This window comes from Macaca mulatta, chromosome 7, assembly GCF_049350105.2.
Source record: "Macaca mulatta isolate MMU2019108-1 chromosome 7, T2T-MMU8v2.0, whole genome shotgun sequence".
NCBI classification, from domain to species: domain Eukaryota; kingdom Metazoa; phylum Chordata; class Mammalia; order Primates; family Cercopithecidae; genus Macaca; species Macaca mulatta.
Window position 1 is genome coordinate 57,717,480 of NC_133412.1, and position 23,974 is coordinate 57,741,453.

The 23,974-nt window shown below is 43.2% G+C and overlaps 1 long non-coding RNA gene across 1 annotated transcript in view; it reads right to left on the minus strand.

Annotated features, from left to right (window-relative positions):
- Nucleotides 1-23,974, minus strand: part of LOC114675414 (uncharacterized) — a 197,894-nt gene that overhangs the window by 33,793 nt on the left and 140,127 nt on the right. The window contains exon 2 of the long non-coding RNA XR_013395852.1: nt 2,558-2,673. This is a non-coding gene — a long non-coding RNA (uncharacterized LOC114675414). The remainder of the gene's footprint in view (nt 1-2,557; nt 2,674-23,974) is intronic.

Genomic DNA, 23,974 nt, shown 5'->3' on the forward strand with positions numbered 1-23,974 from the left:
TATTTATTGTTATTGACTTTTTTTTTTCTTGAGACTAAGTCTCACTCTGTTGCCTAAGCTAGAGTGCAGTGGCATGATCTTGGCTCACTGCAACCTCCGCCTCCTAGGTTCAAGGGATTCTCCTCCCTCAGCCTCTCAAGTAGCTGGGACTACAGACACCCACCCCCACGCCCAGCTATTTGTTGTATTTTTGGTAGAGATGAGTTTTCACTATGTTGGCCAGGCTGGTTTTGAACTCCTGACCTTCTGATCCACCTGCCTTGGCCTCCCAAAGTGCTCGGATTGCAGGCATGAGCCACTGCACCTGGCCTGTTACTGACTTTTTAATTTAATGTAATATCGTTTTACAAGTTTTTTTTTTTTAAATCAGTGGAAGGACTTGAGTTTCTATCCATATTCCTACATACGTTCATGTTGCTTCTAGTTTCTCACCATAAACATGACAGCAATGAACATTTCTGTACTTGCTTCTTTGTGCATATGGCCATAGTGAGTTGTTCTCTAAAAGTAGCTACATGATCTTGTAGTCCCACCATTTTCCATTTCAGTGCCAACACTTTATATTTCCAGACTCTTTCAGCTTTGCCACTCTCTGGGTAACAAATGGCATCTCATTGTTTTGCTTTGTATTTCTTTAATTACAACAGAGTTGAATATATATCGTGTATATTTTTCTGTTATTTGTTGTACGTATTATATAATCATTTTTCTACAAGGTTGTTTTTCTGATTGATTTTTGAGAATACTAACATTTCCCCCAGTATTTGTTTAAAATGTTTTCTCATAGGTTGAAGGCATACTGCTTTTCCCCTTATAATTTTAGTATTTCCTAAGAATAAGTTTATTCTCTTATGTAACCACAACACTGATAATCAATTCAGGATACTTAACATTGATGCTATAATTTCACCTAATCTATCATCCATATTCTGATTATCTCTTTGTCCCAATCATATTCTTAATATTTTATATCCCTAATAATAGCACTCTCCTTCTCCAATACAAGATCCAGGACACAATTATATATTGCATTTACGTATCATTTCTTTTTAGTCTCCTGTAATCTCAGTTCCATAACCTTCTGTTGTATTGCATGCCATTGACATTTTTGAAAAGCTGAAGTCAGTTATTTTATAATACATTCCTTTAGCTGGTTTTGTCTGATGTTTTCTCATAATTAGATACAGGTTTTGCACCCCCAGATGGTACTACAAAAGTGATCATCTGTTTTACTCAGGATATCACATCTGGAGGTCCACAATGTCCATCTGCTCTTGTTGGTGATACTAATTTTGACCGCTTGATAAAGGTGTAACTGAACAGCACAGTTATGATTTCTCTTGATCCTCACAATTTCCCCCTAAATTTAGCATTCATTGATGATTCTTGCCTAAGGATTGATTACAAAACGATGATTTTCCACCATTCCTTCCACATTTATTAGTCAACTTTTTACTGTAAGGAAGAGCCTTCCCTCTCCCCTACATGACATTCATGTATTCTTTCATTCTGTTATTATCTATCTATCATCTATCTACTTATCTACTATTAGAATGAACTTGTGGATTTCTGTTTTTTTAATAACTTATTATTAGTTGTAATATATTACTGTCTAAACTGTATTAGTTTGCTGTAACAAATTATCACAAACTTGATGGCTTAAAACAAAACACATTTATTCTCTTAGAGCTCTGGAGATCAGAAGTCCAAAACTAGTTACACTAAGCTGAAATCAAGATGCCCCTTCTGGAGGCTTTAGGGGAGAACCAGCTCCCTTCTCTCTTCCAGCTTCTAGGGCTGCATTCCTTGCATGCCTTCGCTACTCTCCACTTCCTGCCTCTGCAAAGTCAGCAGCACAGGCTCTGGCTTCAGTGGTCACATCAGCTTCTTCTAGGTTGCCAAATCTCTCTCAGCCTCATTCTTGTAAGAACACTTGTGATTACATTTAGGGCCCACCAGCTAATCCAGGATAATCTCCACAGCTCACGATCCTTAATTTAATCACATCTTATGAATCCCTTAACATTCACAGGCTCAGAGATTAGGAAATGGATATTTTTGGAGGTCATTCTTCCACCAGGAAGGTGGTATCAGTAAGAGTTCAACCAGAGTAACAGAATCACTAGGATACAAGTATATCATTCAGGCCTGGCACAGTGGCTTAAGGTGGGTGGATCACAAGGTCAAGAGATTGAGACCATCCTGGCCAACATGGTGAAACTCCATCTCTACTAAAAATACAAAAAGTAGCTGGGCATGGTGGCACGCACCTGTAGTCCCAGCTACTTGGGAGGTTGAGGCAGGAGAAACACTTGAACCAGGGAGGCAGAGGTTGCAGTGAACGGAGATTGCACCACTGCATTCCAGCCCAGCAACAGAGTGAGACTCCATCTCCAAAAAAAAAAAAAGGGATATCATTGATAGATATATTAGATAGATTGATTGATTGATTTGCTAAAGGGTATTGGCTTACATGATTGGGGAGTGTATTAATTAGCTTGGGCTGCCATCACAAAATACCACAGACTGGGTGGCTTAAATAACGTTTATTTCTTACAGTTCTGGAGGCTGGAAATCCTTGATCAAGGTGCTGGCAAATTTGGGTTTTGGTGAGGGCCTTCATGTGGCTTATAAATGGCTGCCTTATTGCTGTGTCCTCACATGGCCTTTCCTCTGTGTGTGCATGGAGAGAGAGAGAAAGAGAGAGAGAGAGAAAATCAATCTCTGGTGTCTCTTCTTATAAGTACTGGAAATCGATCAGACTAGGGCTCCACACTTTAACCTTTTTTAACCTTACTTACTTTCTTAAAGGCTGTATCTCCAAATATAGCCACACTGGGGGTTAGGGCTTCAATATATGAAGTCCATAAGAGGGAGCTAGTTAAGTAGTGTCTCTAAGGTTGTTTTTTCCATATCTGATGCCCACATGAGAAGCTCAAAAGGTAAGCAGTCAGAAAGGGAAAGTATGAGGAGGCTGGAGTCCACGAACATTAGCTGGAACCCACCAGGACAAACCAGAATGGTCTCTCACCTTGAGGGTATGGGTTCCTGCAGAAGCTGGGGCCCATAGTCATGGAGATACACGCACCTGGCTCAGGAGCTGGAGAAGCTGAAAGAGGGTCCAGGGGCAGGCAGAGCAATTGCACACCTAACTGCCATATCACACCTATGCATGAATCTGCAGCTCATCAACAAGTGTGCAGATGACAAAGTGCTTGCTGCTTCCTTTGTGCCCTCCACGTCTCTCAAGATTCTCCCTTGTGACCGCCATAGCTAGTAATATGTAAGAAAGCCAATTTTAGGAAATGTAGTGTAGCCTCGCCAAGTTGATAGATTACAAAGTCACCATAGAGGACCAGACTTCTGAGAGTATTTACATCATCAGAAGAGGTCTTTCTGGACTTTGCCATCAAGACGACCAACTCTCTGACAGCCTTCATTTGATTGGTCTACTAAGGTTGGTTACTAACATCATAACCCTAAATTTCACTGTTTGGAAAACTTCCTAAGGTAATGGAATCACCTAGAATGGTAATATAAAAAGAACATAGACTTAGGGAAAATAGGAAGTCTTTGAGACTTTTCTCCAGGCTGTGTCTGACAACTACTCACAAGCCCTCTCTCCTAACCCCGTTTTTCTTCATTCTGAACTACTTCCCTTCTCCTTACCATCAATCTTCTTTCTTCATTTTCTTATTCTGCCTAGACTCCATGATCTGTCACTCTGACATCCCTCTTTCCGATACCCACACTTCCTTGTCTTTTTGTGTTTTTCCCTTTAGTATTTTCCAGTAATACATGCACTTAGATTGAAAGAACCAGATTGTTATTTGACTAGTAACGAAAATAGCAGTCTCCTGCCCACTTACCACACAATCCTCCACTCCTTAGATAAGCAACCAGTTTTAATTCTGTTAGCTCATTCTTTTGGTATTTATCCCTGTGTCTTTATAGAATACACTTATTTGCTCTGAATTTTTTCATCTTAGGCTTGTTTATGGACATCCCACTTTGGAAAATGAGAATTTAACTCTCTTTCATTTTCATTCTCCCTCCTAATCTCCCACCCTATGCAAGTGTTCCTTCTGGCTCTCTCTTCTCTAATTTAGTTTTATGGTAATTTAGCTTAGTTCAACATTTAGTGTTTACATAATTATGAGAATGTAAGTGCTATTCAGACTGTGTCTTTCCTGCAAAATATGCTTGAAATTTATCTTTAACTTTTCTCCCTAACTTTGTTTTATCTGTATTCCTCACTAAAGCAATTCTAAATGTTCCAAAATTTCTATACATTTAGATACATCAGGTCTATCCATTGCAACTCCTCAGAAAAGAAAAATCTCTGTGATAATCTGGACTCTGGGCTGATTGTCCTCCTCACCTGGGACACAGCTATTGCCCTGGGATCACACCTCACCAGCATCCTAGGAATCCCTTCATTTCTTTCCCGTGGTACAGGCCCCTGAATACCAGGCCTTCCTACCTCTTGGCATTCTCCTCTCTCCTATTCTCACTTCATGGCTGCAATATCTTCCCTTCTTCTCTGAAGATCTTAATGCTAGATAATGTTAGATTTTTTTTTTCTCTTGCAGATCTTGTCTCCTTCAATTTCCTTGCATTCTTCCTCTGCTGTGTTTCTTTTAGTCCTTATATTTTATGTTGGCATGTTTCCTCGGATATCTGGTATCTCATGGTTGCCTGTTCATATTTAAAAGTGGGGACAATAAGCTGACTGACGCTCTAAGCACTTTGCTGGGATGAATTTCACCTTGTAATAGTCCAGCTGGTTTACTCCACTGGACAGCCCCATTGCCAGCACCTTTATACCGTTCCTCCTGGCTGGCCTTCTAACTCCCAGCTAGAGGCCGAAGGCCAGGCTGCCAGCATTTGTGAGCCCAGGAATTGAAGTCTGAGGGTTCTGCCTTACTGGTCTCGCTACTTCCAGTCTGGTCCTCTCACGCTCAGCTCTGCTTGTTTCACTACAGTCCAAACACCTTCCTTTCACTCTCTTCAGAAAATGAACCTCCAGTCTTCTGCTGGAGCAATCAAAGTCTAAGTCAGTTAGCCCCTTTACATCGGCTTTTCAGCTTTCAGGATTTTGTCACTGATGTTTTTTTGTGCTTGTGGGTTTGTGCTTTTTAAAAAGTCCTTTTAAACTTCCCCCCACCACCCCTCCCTACACACACAGATGAGCAACATAAATGTGTGTGTTCAAGATGTCTTCTTTTCCTGACATTCCCTGGCTTTCTGTCACATGTGCCCATCCAAACACCAAACCTGAATCTGTTCCCCAAATCCCTGTTGTCCTTTACTCCTAGAGAACATCGCATAATCACATGGAATTGTGCCCCTGCAAGTATACAGTCATAAGCCACAACTGAGACTCAAAATTGCCCAGGAATCCTTATTTATCTTCCTTAAGAGCTCTGATTCCAATTCCATACCCACTCCTGAGTTTCTCTCGGACCCTCCTGTCTTCCTCCAACTTCACTTTCAGCAAGGTGCATCACGCCCAACTTCAGAGGGAAAGGAGTCACGAGCCAGGTGTGCCATCAGCCTTTGTGGCACTACCACTTTCCAGGTTAACTGCCTACATGCCCATCCTTGTCACAATGAGGAACTTTCTCTCCTCTGAGTGGGTCCCACCCTGCATGTCTGCTCCAGGTCCTATCCTCTGGATCTGCCCCTCCTGAATACCACTCTCTTTCACAGTCCTAGCCTCTCCCTCTCCACCGACTCCTGCCATCAATTATGTAGATGGGATCCCCTCAATGTCTGGCCCTTGCCCGCTTATCCCGGCTCATCTCACCCCTCTTCTTGTCCATCATGCTCTATCCACTTGACCCATCCAATCACCTAAACACACATCTCTTCACGTGGGACCTTGGCATATGTGGATCCTTTTCCATGGACTATACTCTTCTCCTCTACCCACCAGATCACACTTGTCCTTCGGGGCCTAGCTAAAATGACCCCTAGCTAAAATTAAGAAGCTTTCCTCACCACCTGAAAGCTCAATACGGGCCACTCATGTGAGGTCCCTCATTACCCCCCCTCCACTCCCATGAACCGCTTCTCACACTGTTGAAATGGACTATTTTCTCATCTGTCTCTCCTGCTTGACTATAAGCTCCCTGGAGGTAGGGACTGCATTCACCAACAAATCCCCAGCACTCATCGCAGTCCCTAGGAATATGGTAATTGTTGACTTCCTGTTGAACTCCCTTTCTCATTCTCTGGGAAGAATCAAACCTTCTGAGGAATGGCAAGTGAAGGAGACAGCAATCCAAACAGCAGGCTACTAAGTTTACCCACTAGAATGACTCCACTGTTCCTCCGTTCACTTTCTCTCCACACAGTGATGACAACAACTAGAACAGGAAAGGCAACGTGGAGGTGAAGCTCTTGATTTATTCGGGTACCCCAAATCCCCAATCTGTATATCCCCGCTGAGGTGAAATTCAATAGGCCACCTACTCTCTCACCATTTATTATGCCTTACTTAATTTCCATGTGTTCTTCCTATAAGCATGAGGAGAGAGCTCCATTGCCAGGTAATAACCAGGAGTAACATACGCCTATTTCAGCCTTTACCAAAATCTAAACTTGACTTGATCGAACATCCAGTGTTGACTCCTACTCTTATGGTCTAGAGAGTGAAACCTTCTTTCAGTTCTGTTGGTGTCCTCTCCAGGGTCCCATACATTTCTACATTATTTCCTTACACTAGTACCTTAACCAATGTCAGTGCTATTGACTAACCTCGATTCTTTCCTTTTCTCTAGTACAATATATTCTCATTCTGATCAATAGTGTTTACTCAAGAATAAACATTCAATAATTATTTACTGAGTGAATGGACTTCAGACCATTAACAACTCATCATTTCTAACCACCTTGGCTTTATCCATCTGGAAGGCAAGATCCATTTCCTATTTCACATTACTATACAGGTAAATAAATTAGTCCAGAACAGTGGCAGGTTGTGAAATTATGAGAACAAATAAATGATCTGGGTAACAATACATCACATTAAGTTATAGAATCACAATACTTTATTTCAATCATCCCTAAGAATAACATCCACTCTCCCTGTATCACCCTGGTCTAACAATTACCACTGCTTGTAAAAAAACAAGAGTAGACATGTTGCTACTTAAGCTGCATTCGTATGCTGATGTATGATTGTATATGCTGGCTATCCCAGCTGAAAGTGGGGATATCTCCTCCTAAACATCTATTTTAAAATTAATTTTCATCCAATTTTTCTGACTTTTGTTTGTTTTTTATTTGTTTGCTTTTAAACTGGAAGTGTCTGTAATTACTGCAGGGGACATATTGTCAACTGGTGCTCAGGGAAGGCTCTCTGAGCAGGTGTCTTTTGAGGATGAGAGAAGCCAGTCATCACTGGGGACAGAACATTTGGGAAAGCAAGAACTAGTGCAAAGCCCCTTGTCGAGGTTGGCAAACAGAAAGAGGGATGTTTTGGAAAGCAGAACAAAACAAACAGAAATGAATAAACTAGAATCTTCCTACTCAAAGTTAACCATTTATTATCATTCCTTTCTATATCATCCCAATCAAATTACAGCATGCCTTTCTTCTTAGCACTGTCCAGCATTTTCCTTATTGCCATGGGTTGATAAGGTGTCAGTTACTTAACCATTCCCCTATTGTTGGATCCTCCCTTGGGTTGAAGTGTGGTCTCCCTGAAACTCTTCTCCGTCATCCTCCAAAACAAGTCCCTAGGCCCTGCTCATTTCAAACATTTCATTGAGGAACAACAAGGCGCAGTGAATGAGTACCTTGTGGAGAAAAACAAAGGTCCTAGCATTTTCACAAAGTCCTCTGAGTTGGCCTGAGTTATCTGGGTTCCTGAGCCTGGAGCCCAAACACTCCCTATTTTATTCTGATGCCAGTGAATAGGCCAGTGAATAGGCCTGGAAATAAATCAGGACTGAGACATATGATCCAATAGGCATAATGTTGAAGCACCCCCTGGCCAGTCATCCTCTGTCCCAGTGTCCCAAGGCCCTTTTGGAAGAGCCTGACTTCTCACAAATCAGAGAGGGAGCCCAACCCTAGAGAAGGGAATGATTACTGGGTTTAAGGGGCTTTGCTTTCCAAGAATATTCTTCCTTTCTTCCTCCTTTGCTATATGCAAACCTTAGCCCTGGTGCGGTGGCTTATACACCTCATACACACGGCCTCTCCAGCATAAAAAGGACCAGCTTGTCCAGGGGGAGGCAGCCCTGTGCTCTGGCTGTAACTGTGAAGGGGTGCTGGACAGTGAGTGGGCAAAGCCCCCACCTCACACTGCCTTGGAGGAAGAAAGAAGCTATTCCACCCTGGCAGCTGTTATTTACACTTCTGAATAATGTGTGAAGACGGGAGTGCAGAAACAGTAGCAGATGACTCCAGAGAATAGGAAAACGAGGCCTTTGACAAAGACATGTACTATTTATGTGAAACCCAATGCCTCTGCTAAAAATATATCCCCAGCGCCAAATGCTTGTTCCTGATACAAGAACTACACAGATAATAAAGTTATTTCCCATCTATCTTTCTCCCAGGCTGCTGGCCCAGGTGTTTACATCTAACAGTTAGCATCTCCATTTCCCAGGGCCTGATTTCAGCGTAATGCTACAGAAGGGGCCTGCTATTCTAGTCCCAGATCCTCACTAACTGATTATGCTAGATTCACTTTATTACTAAAATGAAAGGCTAAGGGGATGAAATGAAATTATTCACGTCCACTTTGACATTTTATAAATCGAAAAAGTCATTTGGCTGTCCGATGGCCTGGATGGGGGTTTCTATCTCCAGGATTTGTGCTTAGAATTGTTTATAGCAAGCACATATTATGTGTTGAATGAATAACTTTACACACCAAACCGTTCGATTTGAATTTTCATAATTATGGAAATTTATTCACACTGTCTGAGAGCAACTAACACTACACGATGCAGTGGAAGTCTGCGCGACTCAGAATAAATGCCAACTCTTACCTGCAAGTGAAGAAAACTAACTAGAATGAGCAAAGGAAACAAACACGCAATTCTTTTTTTAAAAAAAAAAATGCATGTGGTTATAATGTAGGAAGGGTGTGGGAAGGGTGTATGGGAGCTACCCTTGGAAATCACTGCACCTGGCAGTGGAGGGCTGCCAGGACCCATTGGCTCCACCCTTTGCACTCCACTCCAAGTCTGGCGTTCTCTCCTGCCCACTGGTGGGCTGGGGAACAGCAAAAGGGGCTATAGCCTGCCAGCTGAAGTTCCACATTCACATCTTAACAGTGCTACAGAAGAAAAACAGCTTCTCTTCTGCCAGATAAAGTGTGAACAATCTCAGGGAAAGACTGCAATTGGCCCACCTTGAACCCCACGCCACCCATTGGCCCAGCTGTTCAAGGAGTGAGGATATGATTGGCTCAGCTGTGTCACGTGCCTGACTGAGTAGTGGGCGGGGCTCCCTCCTACGGAAAGCGGAGTAGCACCATGTGTCCGTTGGGGGAATTTGTAATCCAACAGGAAGAAATTGAACAGAGTGTTGCTTGCATTTGGCCTCAGTTACAAATATGCAGTGGGGACTTGTTGCAAAGTGCACATTGCAATAACTTGAATGTTTGAAGATGCTTGTAAAAGCAGATTCTGTTCAGAATGATCCTGCCCACTTCAGAACAGGATAAGAAGAAACTAATGCCTTAGACAGAATGTTTAGGGAAGCAAAAGGATTCCCCTTTAAGGGAATAGTTTTACGTGTTGTAAGAAGTTTACTAGGCCACATTATATTTTCTATGAAATAAAATAAATATACGTCTCCTGATTCCATTATGGGAAGAAAAAAAAAGGGCGTTGGGGTTGTCAGAGCTCCATATAGATAAAGTGAAGTGTCAGGGGTAAAAATAAGCAATTACTTAGATTTGGGGATGAGGCTTCAAAAGAACTGCATGCTAATTAAAACAATTCCGTATCATTTTATGCCTGTTAAATTAGTGAGAGGTTTTAAAATGATAAATGTTGGCAAGGTTTCAGTGAAGCAGGTACATTTGTGCATTGCTAGAGGGACTAAGAATTGGAAAGCAATTTGACAATATACCTTAAAAGTGCTTGCCTTTCTTTTTTTTTTTTTTTTTTTCTTTCTTTCTTTATTCAGCAATCTCTCTTCAAGGAATTTCTCCTTAGGAGTTAAACTGAATGTAGAAATCAAGGTGCTCACTGAGCTCTAATTTCTCCTAAACAATTGTGAGAGTCAGGGTCACCTTTTATCTTTGTGTCCCTAACACGGTCTCCATAAGGCATGGCACAGAGTCAGTGCTCTACAGTTTGTGAAAGTAATAAATGAAAATATATGTTCACAGGAGGATAATTTTAAAATTAATTATGTAAGATCATCTCAGTGGGAGACGATGGTGTCATTAAAATTAAAAACGAAGCAAACAATATTGCAGTGTGGGAGAAGGCCTGTCTGAGGGATCCAGGGGAAGAAAAAACTAAATAAAACTAGAAGGGTATATAACGTTGTTCCTATGTTCTGATTAGAAGTATGAAACATTTGTTTGTGTATCTGGACATGGAGTGGAAAGGAAACAGAAGAAAGAAAGCAATGATTAATTGAGGTGAATTCTTTATTGTACAGTTCCTCAAGATTTATGCAAAAACACATTTTAAGTTAGTCTACTTGCTTGTTCAATATAAATATTGTGTTGGAATAACCCATAAGATTCATCTGGATGGCAATAGAGCCTTTGTGAGCCTGCCAGAAGGAATTTCTCTGCTCACTCTGGGTCTTGGGAGACCTCAGAAACGAAATCTCCCCAAGTAATCACATCTACACTATTGTGAATGTGTCTACATAAGAGTGTACATACAGACATGTAGAAGTGATCAATAAAATATTAATCAAAGTTAAACATTTTCTTGTACACAGCTAGTATATATAGGACTGGCTACATAATTTGCAGGGCCTCAGGCAAAATGAAAATTTGGGACCTCTGGCCAAAAAATTATTATGAATTTCAAGATGGCAGCAGATGATCATTAAACCAAACGTTGGGCCTTTTTGGGCACAGGAAACTGTGTTGCTGCACAGGCCAATGCCCATGAAGCTGGCCTGGTTATATAGACACAGGATGTGAGCAAATTATTAACAGCAAACTTCGGTTCTAGTATCAATTCTCTCTCTTGCTAGTGGTGCAACCTTGAAAAAATAAATCATTTGCCCTTTCTGTGCCACCATCTGGTCAGACTTTGATTCCCACTGTCAGTGTTTTCCTCCCCCCGACTCAGTTTCCAATTCTATAAACCAGGAGTAATGCCTCCTGATTCACTGGGCTGCTGTGAGATATTGAAAGCTCTTGTTTTTTCCAACACAACTCCCACCTCAAGGGAATATTCCTTAAAATTACACATATTCAAATTCAGCCTGATGCACCCCCCAACAACGTCCCATTAAAATACTCATAAAAAAGATGAAAAGGAGAAAATTCACAACAGCAGGGACATTATGGATAATAACCAACCATATGCCAGAATCCAGGGGAGTGATCATGGCTGCACCATCAACAGGGCTGTAGTAAGCAAGGCAGTTGTGGCTGCAGCTGACTCCTTCCAGCGAGGCCTGGGGCCATGCCCACCTGGAGCTGCAGCTATTTTAGGCATTTGATTTCTTCAGAAAAAGGCTGAATTTCAGCCACGGCTTCTATCTCCTGAAGAGCTGTGAGTGCCCCACCTTCTACCCCGTTTGTGGCCACTACTCCTCCATCCCACACACCAGGGCATTACTGGGACTGACTCTTGGAAAATTCTGTAGCCCAGTTTAGCTTTCCAGCCTCCCCACTATATCTTTCATCTTTAATCACTTCCTTAATGTATTTTCCCCACTGGTCTGTCCCCCCATAATCTCATCCTGTTACTGCTCTGGGCTGCCTCTTCCTTTTCTGGTTTCTCACTGCTTTCCTTGTGCCCTTTAGAATTCTATGCCCTTTTAAAATGATTCCAGGGTGAGCCTCCTTCTCCTATCTGAGAAACCTGACTCTTTCCGAGGGAAACCTTCTCAAGTGGATGGTACCTCCCCCACTTCCTTGTTCCCCACCCTCCAGGGCAGAAAGGGAAGGTCAGGCTGTACTAATCAGAATCCACTCCTCCCTGTAATAAGGTCCTGGAGTGAGGTAACTTAAGAGAGAGCCCACCAGCCAGCAAAATATTCAGACATTTTATTGCCACACAGCATCCTTCAAGTCATGGGAGCAGGTGACATCCCACGTCAGACCTCACCTTCTGGTTTCCTCAAATCTATCCCATTTCTTGCCCATGTAATGCAATGACCATCTACATCCAGACTGCAGAGATAGAAAATCTTTATTATGAGAGTTTGTAATCTGTTTCTAGTCCACTGAGGTCTTCATATTCCCTTAGTGATCTCTTTATGATCAAGATTCACTCATCAGTTCACTGAAGAATCTGGCGTGTTTCTAATGGTCTGGTTGCCCAGGTCAAGCCTTCAAATTCCAAAATTTCTATTTGTATAAGTAAATACAGTTCTTGCTTATTCCCTCCACCTGTTCTCTTGGGGACAAGTTCATTTGACGAAAGCATCTAACTCAGGTAGAATGTTTCAAGGCCATCAATGCAGCGAGGCTGCCTGGCTAGCCAAAGTATCTGGTCTTACAAGCACCCATATATTGAATGGGAGTGGGAGCAAAGTTTGAGAACAACCTGACTGCAACCACAAAATTAATAGGACCCAGAACTGAGATTATTTACATTAACATGACTTTATCATTTCAGAAATTTCTTACCTAAGAAGATAAAGTTGCAAACACTTTTATTGTGTCTAAGAAATTGCTAACAAATTTATTTATTTAAACAATAGATTACTCCTCAACTACATCTATTCTCAGGATGACAGGTAAATAAGATAATATGTCACAACAATAGGTAGATTCAAGTAATGGGCAAATCTGCTATCTTTCCATGCAGCTTTTTATTCATTAGGACTTTCTTGACCTCATAATCTCCCTCTACAAAGCCATTCATTCGTTCAACAAATATTTATTGAATGCTTTCTTTGGGTTGGATGTTACCTTAGACCCTCTTCTTGTCAACCACCAGTCTTCTATTAAAATGTCCACCTTTATGGAAAAAATTGGCAAAATTTGGCATCCTGGTGGTTTTTTTTTTTTTTTTGGCGGGGGGCAGGGGTCTCAGTTCTTATCACCCTCTCTGTCTTCAACTCCAAAGACTTTCACCTTCACTTTACCTACCCACTCCAATGGAAATGCCCTTGATTCTGCCATCCCTGGGGGCACTCCATCTCTGAGTATTCATGTTTCAAGGTATTTTCATGTGTGAGTTTCTTCAGAGAAAGCACTGAGTGGGTTCTTTCTCTCTTCAGGCCTCATGGTAGCCCTTCTCCCACCTGAGAGCTGGACTGAAAGTACTTTGATTGCTGAGAACACACTCGCCATTGAGAGCAAAGACTCAGACTCTAAATTACTGCCATAGGTTGGCTTCTTTAGAAGCATACACTGAGACAAAGATTTGTGCACAAGTTGTTTATTAAGAAAGTGCTCCTAGGCAGGGTAACTAACAATTCCAATATACCTGGGACAGAGGATAGAGTAAGGTAGTTACAATAATTTAGAACTTTCAGTTTTAAAACTGGGACCATCATAGTCAAACTGGGATGAGTTGGTTGCCCTGCTCCCAGAAGAAACTGATAAGAGGATAGAGAAAGCAGAACAGGGAATGTACTTCCTAGCCAAGCAAAATTGCATGTAACAGAAGGGTAGCCTCAACCTGATCCCAAAGGTAAATTCTGAAGAGTAAGTTGTGGCTCAGAGTTTGTTTCTAACTAAAGTAAAAGAGCTGAGCTTCCAAACTCCTGTACCCATTACACATCAGCTAGAGTCTTAGGGTTGAGGATGCTCAGAAGCAGGGAGCAGTTCTACAACCTGAGAACAATCCTCTGAACAATTGTTGCAGGGTATTTGCAAAGGGGTAGATTGTGCACTGAGGTCGTCCACTGCAATACTAACTTTAAAGGGTATGGAACTGAAAGATTCAAACACACAAATGAGTGGACAGAACTTTTTTCATCCTTTTCTCACTCCCCACCCAATCAACTTGGGGTGGGAGAAAGGAAGGTTGAAGATCGGCATAGGGAGCACCAGGGGAAACATGCTTTTCCAGGTGCTTCCTAGAGGAAAGGTGGGGGGCACCCGGGAGAATTTCCCTCAAAGTCTGTGGGTCTTTAGGAAGGCAGCATACTTGTATCCCTTCTCTCATGTTTTCTGAAGACAGAAGATTGCAGGAGTGTCCCACATGGTCAGGGCATTAAGAAACAAGAGTACAGTGTGCCTAAGTAGAAAGGGTAACCCAGCACCACCACCTCTCATTTCCCCATGATGTTGAAGACATTGGAAAATGATGCCAAAGTTCCCCAGGGCCCTGAGTGAAGAGCCATGGAGGTAGAAAATGAGAAAGAATGCATGTGCTGCCCTGGAGCCTCTTGGCTAAGTAATGGGAGCTCCCCAGGAGAGGGCTGCAATGCTACTTTGAGAGGTTATGATCTCCTTTGTGGGCCAAATTCTCACTGACATTCATAAAGACAACTGTACCTCATCACCCCAGCAGTACATGCTTGCCTGCTTTGGAACTTGCTGAAAATGAAGATGACTTAAGTCTTTTGCATGCATTTATTTTCTCTCCAGGGGAAACGGATGGAATAAATGAGCTGAGACTATGATATGAGCTACACTAAGGTCTCAATGTGCCTTCTCAAAAGGTAAATTATAGACATTATATTTTACCTCTTATAAGAGATGAGTATATAAAATATTTTGCCAAAATAATATGAGAAGTCTCTCTTTGTCTTCAACTTCTGCTTTCTTGCTTTTAATGTGTTTGTTAATGATAGAGATTAATCTATCCTTCATATTTTGAGTGACATAATAAAGTTGGGATTGTACCTAATCCTTAAACCTGCCTCTAGTGACATAAATGAATTGAGATTGAATACCAGCAAGAGCTACTGTTTCTGCCCTAGGGGAACAGTACAAGAGGCCAGAACACAGCCCCGTGCTGCAGCTTTAAGTAGTCCTTCAGTTGTGTCACAATGAAGAATCTGGCTGCAAACTGGGAATCTACACAATTGTTTCTGTCCCTCTGTACATGAGACTGATGCTAAGTCCTGGGGTCCAGGACTTTTCAGATACATGGAAAGATCCCACCTTTAATAGAGGGCTGAAAATGGGGCCAGTGGCTGCTGAATGCTGCTTTGCCATTGTCTTGAGTGGGGCATAAAGGGATAGAAACAGCACTTGAAAACTCTGTCTTTGGTGTCTTAAAATTGCGTCCTCTTTAGAATAAAAGAATCAAGATACAGTCTCACTATTTGGGAGGTGTTGAAGGAGATGCATACAGCTGGCAAGGCCAAGGGAAGATGCTGCTGTATCTCCTACCAGTCCACTCCAACCAGGAGCCAGGCTGGAGCTGAAAACCACAAAGGGCAAGGTCACCGTAGCTGCAAAGTTCACAGATGTCAGCCCAAGCTGATCCAGAAGGCAGGCATCAAAGCTTCCACCACTGCAACCAGCTCTGACCAAACAAGACTCCCAGGGTGCTGGGATCTACCAGAGGAAAGGAGAGGAGAGCCTGAGATGGAATTTTGAACTGGACTCTAGTGAGTTAATTATCCTGAACCCACTGATCAGTCTCAAGAGTGGGCTGAATATTCTGAGAATGTCTGCCTGAAGATGTCTGCCAGAGGGTTGCTAGAGGGTCAGAAACAGAAATTCAGGGCTGTTTTAGAAATAAATACAAGTCTACTTATTTTTATCCATGTCTAGGACTATTGAAATACTTTACCTCTTACATAAGATTCCCTTACCGCTACTAAACCTCGCCCTTAGTCTAACCAGGACCTCTGGCATTTGCCCCTTGAATGCTTCAACTTTCAGCCTCCTCTTCTCATTTCCCACCCTGACCTCTAGACATTATGGTATGCCATGAGATCTGTTTCGCTGACAATGCATTCAATTCTCATCCTTTTTCCTCCCTGTCATACCCCCTGAGAAAAACACAAACTTGTATCCACCCAACTTCCTGCCTCCTCCAATCCGATACCTTCGCTTCTGAGCAATGCTAGAGAAAATTGCATAACCATGCAGATTAGTACCATTACAGATGTGTGGCCTCCAAGCTCAACAAAGCCTTTCAGCATTTCCCAGAGATACTTTCTAATTTCCAAAGTCAGCTTTCATTTCCATTTTTTCCTCAATAAACGCTCCTGACACCTCCTAGCTACCCCTCCATGCCAATTTTCCACCCATTCTCTTTCTCCTTACATGCATGCACACATTTATACACACAGCCAGTGGGAAAGGCAAAGTCTTCAGACTAGACTCCTTGGCATGCAGTATTTTGGAAAGCTGTTTTGTTTTTGGAGTTTTAGTTTTTGATAGTGTCTTTTTAGTACTTATGTAGATTTCTGGAAGGGAAGCCTAATGCTTGTTTCACTAGATAATCTCTGCCAAGCATTTGAATCCTAAATTGACAGACATGATACAAGAATGCCATTTCCTGAGCCATTTTAGAGCCCATCAGGGTGAAGACTCATGAATGCCTTCAGCCAAGCGCCCTGGGTCTTCCAGGTCCCTGCCTTTCTCAGGGCACGGCTGCTGAGTTCTTCCTTGGACTCCCTGTCATTATCCAGTTGCTTATATTAACAAATGCCATTTGTAAGTTATCCCTGGCCATTTCTGTTATTGCTGACCAAATGGAACTTACCAAATAAAGAAGTTGCTGCTAAGAGTGGAGATTTTCAATTACAAGAATGTCAGAGAAAATGAGTTGTGGCGAGGAGAGGAGAGAAGTAAGGATTTGCTCATCTTTCTGTCCTTGTCTGAAGAGTTGGCAATCCTTGCCATGCCACAGTGACATAATTAGTAAAACTGTTGCTTCTCTTGAGAGTTGACTCAATAATAATATTCCATGATTTTAGCATGTTTCAGTTACTTCTAACAGCCCTTATGGTACACGATGAGAGAAACAAGCTCCAGTCCAAGATAGCTATAATAAAAATTGAGAGAGAATAGCATAGGATGCATGTAGTTTTGTTGAGCAAGGCGTTTTATGGATGTCAACAGAAATCTGAGTCAGCTGAGGGTTAAATAATTGTATTCCTTACCAAGTTGCAAGAGTCAAATTTGCCACTGAATCCTCTTTATAACGCCGAAGTGAAAGTTAAGGCTAAGTGTCATGTCCTGACCAGAAAACTGGAGGTTTATGGTGATCACAAGTTAAAAGAAGTCTGAGAACTCTGGGGATCTCCCTCTGATCTCTTTATTCTTCCAATGCATCTTTAAAAGAAAGAGAGTAGAGGAATGGGTAATCTCCAAAGACTGTGAACTTAGAAAAGAGAGACTCCTTGATGTAACATTGGAATTCATTGCCAGATGTGACCTTAGGTTTTCTCCCACTGGGGAAAAGGATCTTGGTGAATAGAATTGAACAGAGACCTCTTTGGGTGTGTGGGAGGAAAGGATCTGTGTGTATTTGCACACACGTGAACATGCACGTGCTTGCATAAGTGTTGGTCAGTCAAGGGGTGGAATGTAGTGAACATCTATTACTTGATTCACCCATCTTCCATTGTCTTTCCAGAAGCAGGCCTCCAATTGAGGGTGGCATGATTTTATTCTCCTCCATCTTTTAATTTTTTAACTTTTTTGTTGTTTTTAGAGACAGGGTCTTGCTGTCACCCAGGCTAGAGTACAGGAGCATGATCACAGCTCACTGCAACCTTGAACTCCTGGGCTCAAGCAATCCTCCTGACTTAGCCTCCAAAGCAGCTAGGACTATAGGCTCATATCACCACACCCAGCTAGTTTTTAAAAAAAATGTTTCGGAGAGACAGCTCTCACTTTGTTGCCCAGGCTGTTTTCAAATTCCTAGTTTCAAGCCATCCTCCCACCTCAGCTTCCCAAAGCACTGGTTCTACAGGAGTGAGCCACTGCACCTAGCACTCCATCTTTAATGTTTCCAAAAAAGGAGTCATGTATATACAATAGGACCCGTGATTATGCAATATGGCTACACATCTCAGGCTGTTTCTGATTTACACTGAGTCAAAGTCCTTTCTAATTAATTTCCAGTTTGAATTAAGACATTTAAATATCAGCCTGGCTGCTCTCCGTGTCTAGGTGACACTTTCTCTGGAACTATCACCAGTGGTCAGTTCCCTTCATGTGAATTGGAACACAAAGAAAGCCGGATTACAGTGAGAGAAAAGCATGAAGCAGCTCTGCTGAGAAGGAGGCGTAATAAAGAGCAGCCAGGATCTTCCTACCGTTCCGGTCTGTCCATTAAGGCTGACTGCATCCTCGCCTGGGATGTATGATTCCCTTGATTTGCATGATTCTGCTCAATTCTTAGTGTAATAAGGTCACCCTTTGGCTTAAGCTGGCTCAAGGTTTCTATTTCTAGAAACCAAGAGAATATTAAATAATATTTATTATTACATGTAAAATTTACATTTTTAAACTTTATCCTGAGTATGTCACCCCTTCCCCAAGTTTTCTCTGCATTTTGAACAAATCTTTATCACAGTACTTATTACAGTGGACAGTAATTATTTTACACATATGCCACCCACTAGACTATGAATTCATTAAGACCCAGGATGTTGTCTTATTCATCTCTTGATCCCCAGATCTGATTGCAGAGTGAGCTGCCAAACCAAGCACCTAAAAGCAGATGTGGGAGGCAGAGCCTGTTGCAGGAACAACACTTCCTGCCTTGGCAACTGCTTCATAGGGAAGCTCCTGATTCCCCTGCTCTATTCACTCCAGGGAGTCATGATGTTTCCTTGTCACCTCTGCACAAGAAGACCAGGAGATTGAGATGTGGTGAGAGGGAGTGTGTTGGTGCTGTTTAGCTAAGTGATAGCCACGAATTAACCTACTGACCTGCCCGATCATCTCAAAGAGGGATACAAATGCCCTGCCTTCTAGGAGCCCTAACTAAGTTTGGAACCTGAGCAGAAGCTGGGCCGTGGAGTGGGCAGGTCAGCACAAACTCCAATGTCCCCTCGGCCAGGCCAAGCACTGTCATGGAGCACCGTGGCTCAGTCTGATTATGGCAGACGACAGTGGGTTCCCATCACATGGATGTGGGTGTATGAGGAGCAGGGGTCATGACACGAGGCAGTTTGTCCTTAAGAGCCAGGAGCAGCCCAGCCCCCTAACCTGGATGAATCCCGGAGCAAGAACACAAATGGAGGCCACACTCCCTATGCCTAAATGTTTAAAAGTTATAAACTCAGATGACAAAGTGCTAAGCAGAGCATGTTTTAGCCTCCACCTTGACAATTACACCTTCCAGTATACCTGGAAGCCAGGCTCAGATTTGGAGTTGCTGTATTTCTTGGAGTCCTTTCCAGAAACATGGATATAACAAGAAGAGCAGGCCCACCCGTCACTCTTCCCTTCCCACTCCTGGCTCTCAGATCTCAGGGTGGTCCTGGTCAAGAAGAAAGGTGGCTGTCACCTGAAGGGGTTCTCATGTGGGGCAGAAGGCCAGCCACTGATGGTAGCCACTAAATGGTAGCCATGAATTAACCTACTGACCTGCCTGATCATCTCAAAGACAGATGCAAATGGCCTGCCTTCTAGAAGCTCTAACTAAGTTTGGAAGCTGAGCAGAAGCCAGGCCATGGTGTGGGCAGGCCAGCATAATCTCCAATGTCCACTTGAGAAGGCCAAGAGCCTCTGTGGGACACAGAGCATAATCCATGGAAGTCAACGCAGGCTGTCTGTGAGCAACCTTCAAAGCTATGTAAAATAACTGCAGGGGCCTGCCCACCAACCTTGTGTTCCCCCAGATAGCTCCTTCTGGGTCTGGGTTAAGGCAGGAAGGCAAGACAAGGTTCTCCCCAGAGGGATAGTGGAGGGGCCTCTCTCTGAGCAAGATTTCTGGGGCACACAGGTGCTCTGACCAAGTCTGTCTGCAGGGCAAAAGGTGAATATTAGACTCAGGGGCCATCTGAGAACTGTACTCACAGGGAGGCCACCAGGCCTGGGCTTGGTTAGCCACTTAGGAATTTGGAAGATGGTGCAGTGGGGAAGGCAGCAGCCATTGCCGGAGCCCAGTGGTCACAGCCTTGTCGCTCGATTCTGGATCTAGAGAGTTTGGCTTCATTCCAAGTGCCCACTCTCTCCTCCCTTCCCCTAGTGAGATTGTTAATGTCCTTCTGACCTCCGGCTGGCTTGGATGTTCCTGAGCCTGCAGGTGGGGACCTCCTGGGCTACAGATATGAGGGACTGGGTAGGAGGCTGGGGAACAACGTGCGGCAAGTGGGAAATTTCTAGGGAAATCACAAGCTCCAGGAGGTCTAGAGTGGTGCTAACCAGCATCCTAGCAACGGCCTCATGTGGCTAATTGGGTACTTCAGATGTGGCCAGGCTGAAATGAGGTGTGCTGTAAGTGTAACACACACACCAGAGTTTGAAGAATGAGTAGGAAAAATAGAAGGTAACTATTCCATTAATAATGTTTATGTCAGTGACATGTTGAAACAATCATATGGTTCTATATATTACTTTACATAAAGCATATTACCAAAATTAACTTTATTTGCTTCTTTTCACTTTTTAAAATATAGCTGGTAGAAAAATTAGAATTCCATATGTGACTCATATTGTATTTATATTAGACAGTATCCATAGACTTTCTCTGACAGAGGACAGAGAACATAGAAGATGAAGTAAGGACATGAAGAAAGGTGAAAGAGGAAAAGGATTTTTTTTTTTGGCATGAGGAATTTTGCCACAAAGCTCACATTCATTTCATGCTTACTACACTCCAGACACTGATCAAATAACTTTCTTTTTTTTTTTTTTTTTTTTTTTTTTTGAGATGGAGTCTCACTGTGTCACCCAGGCTGCACAATCTCAGCTCACTGCAACCTCTGCCTCCTGGGTTCAAGTGATTCTCCTGCCTCAGCCTCCTGAGTAGCCAGGATTACAGGCGCCCACCACCACACCCGGCTAATTTTTGTATTTTTAGTAGAGATGGGGTTTTGCCATGTTGGTCAGTCTGGTCTCAAACTCCTGACCTCGTGATCTGCACGCCTCGGCCTCCCAAAGTGCTGGGATTACAGGTGTAAGCCACCGCACCCAGCCGATCAAATAACTTCTCTATGTCTATGCAATATTTGATTTCATCTTCACAGCAGCTCTATCAGGTTTCTATTACTATTATTTCCATGTTAGTGATGTGGAAATTTAGGAAGTATAAGTAACTGGCCCAAGGTCTTATAGATAGGGAACTGTAGGGCTGGGAACTATATGGAACCAGTGAGACCATCCTAAGTTCTTTTATCCTTTATCCTTTACCTACATGCAGCCAAGCTAGAAGCTGTATATATGTTCTCACTGACTTTTCAAACAATCTCTGAGCAAAGGCTGCATTTTTAGAGATTTCTCATTATGGTTAATATTGACATGTATTTTTTTTGTTTTTTTTTTAGTAGAGAGCTTATTGTTTGTTCCTTGAGCAAAAATAAGAGGACTCACAGCAGGTTCAATGGTTCTAGATGTCAGACCTCAACCCTAGTCTTGCAGGGACCATTCCCATCTTCCACCCCTCCATGGCACAGATGTATGATGTCAGATCCTCTGAAATTTTAGCTCAAGAAAATTGGATGGGACCTAATCAGCTGAACAAACAAGGCTGCAAATTGATCCTGACATGGGAAGTCATCAGGAATCTGCAACAAAATTTCCAAGCTGTCAAAACAGTTCAATATGCATTCACTTAGAGCATGGGGGATTAAAAATTCCAATTCTCCACCAGACACCAGTGATGAGTGGAGAAAATGAATGGGCCGTTATAAACCTAATCTTCTGACGCTAATTGTCACTGGAGCAGCACAGGACCCAAACATCATTCTCTCCTGCAGCAGACTTGGGAGTGCAATTGGATTTTGATCTGGCTCTTTGTCGCCAGTCGGGGCATTTCAGGACAGGACCCCTCTGGAAGATGAGTCACTGTGCCTTCTAAACAGAGCAAGGACCCAGTCCTGGGGCATGGTCATGTCTTTCTGGCCTCCCTTGGCACCACACAGCAATGCTGGGTCCCTTCAAGTCAGGCAGTGGCACCAGGGCTACTGGGGTCTCTCAGTCAGATCCAGCTGAAGGGCTGAGAGGAAGGCACACATCCCAGGACTCTGTTAGTTTCCTGGGGCTACCATAACAAAGTGCTCCAATCTGGGTGGTCTAAACCACAGATATTTATTGCCTCACCATTCGAGAGGCTAGAAATCTGAAACCAAGGTGTTGACAGATTGGTTTCCTCTGAGACTGAGATCAAGGCTCTGTTCCACCCCTCACTCCTAACTTCTAGTAGCTTACCAGCAATCTTCAGCATTCCTTGGCTTACGGTTGCATCAGCATGATCTCAGCCTCCATCTTCCCATGGCGCTCTCCCTGTGTGTGGGTGTCTCCCTATATGCATCTAACCCTGTGTCTAAATTTCTCCTTTTTATAAAAGGACACGGCCATATTGGATTTGGGCCCACTCTAATGACCTCATCTTAACTTGATCATCTTCAAAGACACTACTTCCAAGAAGGTGACCTTCACAGGTAGGGGAGTTGAGGGTCGCAGTATCTTTTGGGAGGGGGACACAGTTCAGTCTGTAACACCTGGGATGGCTGGTGTTCCCTCGAAGAACAATTATATCCCTAAACAAGGGTCTGCCAATGGGCAAGAGTCATTCATTGGCCTAATGCTTCCCTGCCATAGACCTGGCTTTCTCCTGGGCCCCCAGGGACTTGTTGTGGGGTAGTAGACAGCGGACTTGGGAAGGCAGTGCCCTTTTCTCTCCTAAGACCCTCACCCTGGATCCTGTGGGGGAAGTTCTAAGGCCATGGATGCTGTCTTGCTCTGTCAGGGCTCAGGCACCAGGGTGAGGCAGAGCATGTGCTGATCTCTGTCCATCTTCTTCATCTGTACCTGTAACAGGTGGTGCCTCACCCAGAGGCATTGAAGTCTAGACTTTGTCACTGATCAACCATGTGACCTTAGACATGCTCCTTGACCTCTTCCAGCCTCACTTTTCTCATCTACAAATGGGGGCTAGGATGCTCACTTCTTTTCACATGTTGTGGTGAGAATGCAGGAGGTGAGCCTGTGTCTGGTACAGTATTGGTACATAATAAGTGGCGGCCTTTGTCACTGAGGCCTCGCTTAGTCAGAGCCTGACTTGGAGAAACCAGTCCCCCCTCTGAGAAGTCACACAGCAGGTGGCATTCTGAGACCAGCATTGCCAGGGACCACTTCTTCTGGCCAATGACATTCACACCTGGCTTCAAACCTTCTGGAGGAGCTCTCCTTGCATATCCCTGTGTGCATTTGCCTTTCAGAGGCAACTGTGGATGTGGCAGCCCTAGAGTTGGGACCAGATAAGCAGGGAGGGAGAGGAAATGCATATTAATGCAGATATTTGAACCCTCATAAAGAACCCAGTTCGTAAGAATCTACCAGAAAAACAAACGGCTGTTTGACCAACTTCCCAGGATCCCTTGTAGGGGGAAGCCAGCTGCCCTGTTGTGAAGACACTCAAGCAATCCTATAGAGAGGTTCACCTGGTAAAGAAAAAAGATGTCTAGCAATTGGCAACAAACTTCAGTAACTTGCCAGGTATGTGAGTGAGCTACTTGGGAAGTAGATCCTTTAGCCTGAGTTAAGACTTCACTTGAATGTAGCCTCAGATGACATCTTGACTGCAACCTTATGAGACCCTGAGCCAGAACCACCTAGCTAATCCATTTCTAGAATCTATTCCCTCACACAAAAGCCGTACAAGTTATTGTTTTAAGCCACTGAGTTTTAGGGTAGTTTTTTTATGCTGCAAGAGATTACTAATATACTCTCCACCCGCAAAGAAAAGCTGATTAAGGAAAAAATAGA